The sequence below is a fragment of the Varanus komodoensis genome, unplaced genomic scaffold, assembly GCF_004798865.1.
Source record: "Varanus komodoensis strain SLA01 unplaced genomic scaffold, ASM479886v1 scaffold87, whole genome shotgun sequence".
Lineage (NCBI taxonomy): Eukaryota > Metazoa > Chordata > Lepidosauria > Squamata > Varanidae > Varanus > Varanus komodoensis.
Genome location: NW_025336565.1, coordinates 2,010,200 through 2,017,371, shown reverse-complemented (window position 1 = coordinate 2,017,371; position 7,172 = coordinate 2,010,200).

Genomic DNA, 7,172 nt, shown 5'->3' with positions numbered 1-7,172 from the left:
GGCGCAGGGCCAAGCCCCGCCCTCCGCTCGCTGCCGCGGGGGACGCTGGGAGCCGTAGTCCGGCGCCTCAGGAGCGCCGCGCCGCCCGCCCGCCCGCCGACCCCCAGGCGCGCGCCCGGGCCGTGCAGCCGCGGATGCGCCTCGCCAAGTAGGCCGGGGCTCGGCGGGCCCGGTCGCCCCCGCGGGTGGGGGGTCGGCGGAGGAGGCCGTTCCCGGCACGTCCCTGCCCGCCCCGCCGTCGCTCCTCGCGGGGCCCGGGCGGCCGGTGCTGGGCGCGGGGAGCCGCGGGCCCGAGGCCTTCGCCTCCTCGGAGTCCTCCGGGGACTCGCCACCGCCGCCGGTTCCGCAGGGAGGGAAGCGAGAAAAGAGCGACGCGTCCGCTGGCGCAGCGCCTGGGCGAGGTTACCGGCCGGGGCGGAAAGAAGCGCCCGAAACGCGCAGTCGTGCGATGAGTGCAGCTTGGCCCCCAGGACGGGGCGCCCCCCCCCCGAGGCGGCCGTGCCCAGAGCAGCTTGGGCGTCGTAAAAGCGGGGCCAGAAAGGAGGGTGCTGGCAGAGGCCCAAGGAAGGAAAACTAATGGGGTTTTAGCAGAGATGCTTGGTGGGAGCTCACGTTGAGTCTCAGGAGCAGAGACTGTTAAACTTTTTAAGAGTTCAGGTTCTCTGCTCATGGACGGAAGCATCGCCACATGGTCCCACCCTGATGCCTCTTGCACAGCCTTGCGGGGGCTTCCGGGGGCCCCTTCCTTTCCCTTTTCACAGCCACCGCGTAGGTAGGCTAAGAGAGCCAGGGAGTCCATGTGCAGCTCCGAGGCCTCCCACGTCCCGGCCCGACGGCTGACCCGCTCGCCACAGGAGGCATCTGGGGGTGGAGGGGCCCCCGAACAATTGCCCAGGGGTCCTTCCAGAAGAGGGCCCCTGGAGGGTGACCCATGAAGAGCCACGATGCTCTGTTCACACACGTGTGAACTGGCGTGTGTCTGCATACCAGCAGGGCCTTTCCTGTAGGTGAGGTGCACACCTGGCAAACCTGCAGCGTGGATGAACTCGCCCTGCCGAGGCACCCAAGGGGCTTCAGCCGTCGGGTGGTAGAGCGATTAAATAATAGTAGCTTAAACTTTGTTTCCAGGATGCACGTATGAATTTAAAAAACGGCGATGCCACTTAAATACTTTATTAGCCCAAGCTTTCCTATAGTAAAATATCTAAGCGGTTTTGCTCTGTCCTGTAACGTGCCTGTGTTTGTAGGAAATGAAGCCCGCCCTTGGTTGTTAAGCAGGAATAATTAGGTGCTATATAGCTATACAGGTAACAAATGAGTAACGAAAGTGGTTACTGACCTACCAGCCCCAGGGTGTGCGACCTGTGGCCCTTGGGTGTTGCTGGAGGGCCGCTCCTGGGAGCCCTCGCAGGCGGCCATGCCACGCCACGAGGCCTCACGGGCCCCTGGAGGGCCAGGAGCTGCCTGCCCCTGCCTCAGCCCCTGGGGTGCTTCAGGGTGCAGCCCCCTGGCCTCTGGGAAGTTCTTCTCCATCCGTTTACCTGAGCCCTCTTAAAGCCATCCGAGTGGGTGGCCCCCAAGGTGGCTTGCAGGGGCAAATTCCATGCCGTCTTCCACTTCCAGGCCGATGGCTCCCAGGACCACCTGCTTTTCCTCCTCACTAGATTTTTTGTGGAGAGAAAAAAGACGGAAGACGGGATGGAAAAGCCTGGAAGGGTGACTAGTGGAAGACAGCCACCTTTGGACCCCTGTAGAAGACCTTGTTTGCGGCAGAGGATTGCAGGACAAACAGCTTATCTGGGAGCAGCCTGTGTGTTTTCCATGCTTGAGCTGATCCCTTCAGCCCTGAAGCCGTGTGCTTGGAGAGGCTTTCAGCGTGGGCGGCTTCAGTGCCTGCTCCGTGGCTTTTCTCTGCTTGCAGGGCTGTCGGAGAGAGCCAAAGGCAAGAAACAGAGGAGGTGGTGAGGACAGGAATTGCATATTAGTGCTTCCTATATGCATTGCACAGTTTAAATATTAATCTGTTGTTCGGAAGACTCCTGCCCTCTGCCAGGCACCGCCCACCCTCGGAGCAACACACACCTTCCAGGGTCCTCCTTGTAAACCTCTGGGGCACGTCCTGAAGCTACTTACTTAAGGTCATTAAGGCAGCAAATGCCCGGCCTGGGAGGACACTTGGAAAACAACTGTTTACATGTATTCAAGGGTCTGTATAGACTTATAATCCCACAGCGGCGAAACCTCCAAGTTTTGCTGATAAGCGTCAGCAATTGGGCGGCAGAGAAAATGAATAGTAGAATGAACTTAGCGTTCTCCATGATGGAGCTGCGATCAAGAGCATTCGGTACTCTTGGTTTGTGCTGTAGTTTTCACATAGGAAATTAATTGCTGGGAATTTTAGAGTAATCGAACAAGATCAAACGATGTCAAACTTGCTCCAGATGGAGCAAGTTGTGGGAGAGGAAAGCCAGGACAGCTCAAAATTTATTTCTGCTTCTGAAGGACTCTTGCGAGGAGCTGGCCTGAACATATGTTCATAGGCTCATGGAATAGTAGAGCTGGAAGGAGCCATGAAGGACTCGGGTTCAGGTCCCTGCTGTTGCAGGACACCAGTTTACACCATCCCACCCAGATGACTGTCCAGCGTTGTCCAATTTTAATGTTGTTTTGTTAGTTTCACAGCACGGAGGCGCTGCTCTCGTGCTGAGCAGGATCAGAGGCAGCCTCACTGACCCCAGGCACTGACATCAGTGTAACATGAGCACTTTAGCAAGGAACAGTTCACAGAAACAGTCAGAAGGGGCCTCCCGGGCCATCTAGTCTGACCCCGGCTCCAGTCGGCTCTGCTCATGACATGCCTACCATGTTCACGTCTGGCCTATCCTTGAACATCCTCACCGATGGGGCTTCACCTCCCGTGGAAGCCCTAAGGATCCTGACTGTCAGGAAGTCCTTTCTGGCATCCGCCTTGAATCTTGGTTCCCTGAGCTTTGCTCCCTTGGAGCACGTCCTGCTCTCATCTGCAGGGGGAAGAAGAGCCCCTAAGAGCCATGGAACCCTACGGTTCTGCAAAAGTCTCATAGGGGTTCTGTGAAAAATCTCAAAAATCAAATTTAAAACAGATTTTAAAAGCAAACAAGGCCAACTATCCGATTGTCAGGTGGCGCCCAAGCAGCAAACCAGGAAATGTGTCACGTCTTTTGGTTCCTAGGACTCTGTTGAGTAGAGTTGGGAATAATTGAAAGAATTCATTTGGGATATTACCATATAATTGCCTTATTCATTCGTCATTTTTAAATGCTTTCTCTTTATTTCCAAACCTACTTCGTTATGCAAAGCTCTCAGGCGATAGAAGATGAAAGAAGGAAGAATGTTGTGGGCTCACAATGCTTAGTAAAAATCAGGGGTAGATTTAGGGCTCCGCAGAAAAAAGTCTTCAGAGATTCCATGACCGAAAACATTTGGGAACCACTGCACAAATGTTTGGACAGAAAATGGCCCCGACAACTCACAGCGTTCCCTAGTGAAGGGAACATTTTGCAACGCCCAGGCACTGTAGGGTATTTTTTCTTTCTAAGCATGCACTGGAAGGGAGAGAAATAGCTGCATTCGTTTGCTTTTTGATTGAGGTCTTATGGGCTGGACTGAAGAGGTATATTTTGACAAAAGAGGAATTACTCATCTGAAGCTGCAATTCTCTAGCTGAGTTTCTTATTTTTGTTGGTGATCACTGACATTTTGAATTTGGCATATCACGTTTATTCAGTAATGTTTGTAATACTATATTGTTTTTGGTATCTCTCCTGTGAAATCCTTTTCTCGGCCAAACAGTGCACACTTCAAAGCTGTTAAGATATAGTGTTGTTTTCTTATTAAATATTAGTGCAGTGAGTGCAGAACAAAGCGGAAAGCGTCTTCAGAAAGAGAACAAGGCTCAGGGTGCTGGAACGTGTAACACTTGGCTCAGTGAAACCCAGCGCATTTTGGCCTTAATGTTTTTAGGGGATTTCTTCATGAGTTGGTGTAAAATTGCCTTCTGTCCATTACTGAGTTGAAAAGGCGTGTCATTCTAAGTTCTAAGGAGGCATTTTTAAAGCTACTCTTGAACAACACCCTTACAACTTTTAGGGCCAAAGCCCTTTGGACTTAATAGAAAGTACATCCCAGCATGAGACAGCAACTGTCTTATCCTGGAAGGCTGCCACAAAGGGACGGGTTCTCTTGTCGTGTATTCCAGAGTGCAGGACACGGAATACCAGATGCAGGTTAAAAGAAGCCAGATTTAGACTAGGCACCAGGAAGAAGTTCCTCAGTGTCAGAGCGGTATGACAATGGAACCGTTTACCTACGGAAGTTGGGGGCTCTGGAGAGATTCAACGAGCTTCTGGACAGCCACCCGAGCGGGATGGTGCATCTGCGTGCCCCGCGAGGGCCCCGGTGGCCTTCTGGCCCCTTCCAGCTCTGCTGCTCTGGGACCCCTCTCCCCCATCTCTTCCCTTGCCTGCTGATCTGCTGAACATGTGCAGGTTTTGGGTAGAGACCTGTCCTCCCTGTCAGAGGAAGGCAGGATGCGCGCCAACGGAGCCAAGCTCAGGGAACCCAGGTCCAATTTGGGTGCCAGGAAGCACTTCCTGACAGTCAGGACCCCGAGGGTGTGGAACGGGCTCCCACGGGAGGTGGCTGAGGCCCCATCAGGGCGGGTGTTCAAGGATAGCTGGACGTGCACATGGTGGGCATGTCGTGAGCGGAGCCGGCTGGTGCCGGAGGTCAGACTAGGTGGCCCGGGAGGCCCCTTCTGACTCGCTCTGTTTCTCTGGTTTGCCTGCCCGCCTTTCTGGTGCACCTTGACCTCCTCCTGGTCCTTTGATATTACATCAAAGTGTTGGGGACAACCTGATGCCTCATCAGTAGCAAAAGTCCCATTATTACCCTGATTGGCTCGTTTCCCTTGGGAGCACCTGGAAACCTACTTCTGCACCACGCCTGCTATGGATAATGGACAGGGTCCAGATTCAGGGAGTCATACTTCGATCCTGATGAAATTGATGGGAAGGAAGGAAGGCTCGGCGAACGATTCCAGCCGATTGCGGTGCGACCTGCGCCTCCCTGCCCCTGGTGTTCCAGCCATCGGACTAACTCTCCCTGCCTCCGGAGAGGCCAATACCTGCAGCTTGTTTTCAGTGGAATATTTATGCCGGACCTGCTTTGTATAATCCACCTTTGTTCATCATTTCTGTCTCCCATTCAAGGCAATCCAAGATGGTCAGCAGATACCACCCAGAGGAAGATGCTCCCAGCTCTGACTGCTGCAGCGGTGACTTTTGGGACAGACTTGGTCATCAGCAAAGGTAATTTGCAGCCTCACGTGGCTTGTACACAAGTCCTTTGCCAGGTATTTCTCTCAATAGATTTCCCTTCCCTGGCCCTGCACTCGTGTCAAAAAGCACCCGTCATCTATGACGGCATCGCGTTGCCCTTGAATCACGACCACCTGGACGTGCATCGGTTCCTGGACCCGGAGGGAACCTGGAAGGCCATCTGGTCCAGCCCCTGCCTGCTTCCAGGAAGGCCAGAGTCACAGCCTCCCTGGCGGACGGCTGCCCAGCCTCTGCAGTCCTCCAGAAAGGGAGAGCTGCCCCCCGCCCCCAGCCAGTAAGTGGTTCCCGTGCAGAATTGGCCCCAGCATTCAGCATGAACTGAAGCCCATCAGATGCAGTTCCGTCCTCCGGCCCAGCAGGCAGCGAGCCTTCGCCCGCCCGCGCGTTTGCAGCAAGCGCTGTGAAGTCCTCCTCCAGGCCGAGCAGCCTTCAGCCGCTCCCCTCGGGACTCGTCCTTCGCCCCTCGGCTGTCCGCGCAGCCCCCCTTGGAAACGGCTCCACTCTGCCGGTGTCCTTACTCTGCAGGGCCCAGAGATGGTCGCAGGGCCGCCAAAGGCACCTGGGCAGTGGCACCGCGGAGCCGAGCCGCCCCGTCTCGCAACGTAAAGCCATCGCAAGTAGGGGGAACGTGGCTCCGTGGCGTGGCTGATGCGGAGCGGCGCTTTCTCGGCTGGCTCCCCAGATCCCCTTGACTTGCTGAGCTTCTCTGATGGCCAGGAGGCCCAGCAACGTTCTGCCGGGACTTCAGTATTTTTTGCCCCCCGCATCAGCCGACGCGTAGGCCCCCCGCTCCCCTTCTGGACTATGCAAGTTTGCAATGGACACTTGCAAACGCCGCTTCCCAGATGCAGGGGAAGCCTCATCTGGTCACCACTGAGACAGAGGGAGACGGCAAGCTCTAGTTTGGGCCTCCGTTTAATATCCGTAGGCACCTCCTTTTTGCAACTAAAGTGGGTAAAAGAAGTAACAAACCTGAAACGAGTACTTCCTTACATGCACCAATCATCTAGGGACGTTTCAGCTAGTTATTGTTTATTAAATTTCTACCCTACCCGTTATCTATTTGTTTAGCCAGAATGACACTCTGGGCAGCTCACAAAACATAAATTTACCCCTCAAGTTTGGGATGCGTGCGTGTCCCTTTTGCACCCCCCCCCGGCCAGCTGAGGAGAAAGTTCAGCCCATAAACCCCCCCTTCCGGTTACTTCTGCGTTTAATTGGAGGTAATTCGTTGCACGTTTATCTTTCAGCTCCCACTGGATGGAAGAATACCGCCTGGCACCATCCCTGCTGGTAGGTCCTGCCCCTGCCCCGGTGGATCGGGCCCACGTTCCCGTGCAGAGGGTTGGGTCCAGCCTCTCTTGCTCGGTCCAGTACGTTGGGCCTGTTTGGTGAGCAGCCCTTCCTGCGCAAGCCCTGCTAGGAAGGGGGGCGTAGTGCCAGGGCGTCCCCCGAGGACAGGGCCCGGCTTTCCGGCCTGCGCTCGCAAGAATCCGGCCAGGCTGGCACCTCGGGAGCAGGCGCAGCCTGCCGGCATTTCCGGCCACGGAACGGGTCGCCCAGGAGGGCTGGGAGCAGCCCGAGGAACCGCTGCAGGCACAAGGGGGCTCCCGCAGGAGACAGAGCCGAGGTGGGGAAGCCACCCGGCCCCCATAATCTCCCTTGCCTCTGGAATTGCCCAGCATGCACTGTGAGGGCTGCCCGTTGATGGTCCCTTTCCATGCATGCACTGGCTTGCGGCCCCGCTGCTGGCACCCCTCAGCCCCGCTGCCAGGGCCTGGAGGACAAGGAGTC